We start from the raw sequence: 348 nt of genomic DNA on the forward strand, positions 1-348 counted from the left end.
GTGTGTGTGTGTGTGTGTGTGTGTGTGTCTGTCTGTCTGTCCCTCCACCAGTGCCATCGCTTGACAACCGATACTGGTGTGTCTAACTCCCGTAACTTAGCGGTTCGGCAAATGAGATCTATCAAGCCTCGTACTTATCCTATCGGTTTTTTTTTTGCCGAACCACTAAGTTACGGGGACATGAACACACCGACATCGGTTTTCAGCTGATGGTGGGGGGACAACCACAGACACACACACAAATTTACACACGCACACACACACACACACACACACATATACACACACAAACACATACACACACCTATACATTTATACACAAACGCACACATACGCATACACACAAAC

Source organism: Octopus bimaculoides, chromosome 1 (genome assembly GCF_001194135.2).
Source record: "Octopus bimaculoides isolate UCB-OBI-ISO-001 chromosome 1, ASM119413v2, whole genome shotgun sequence".
Taxonomy (NCBI): domain Eukaryota; kingdom Metazoa; phylum Mollusca; class Cephalopoda; order Octopoda; family Octopodidae; genus Octopus; species Octopus bimaculoides.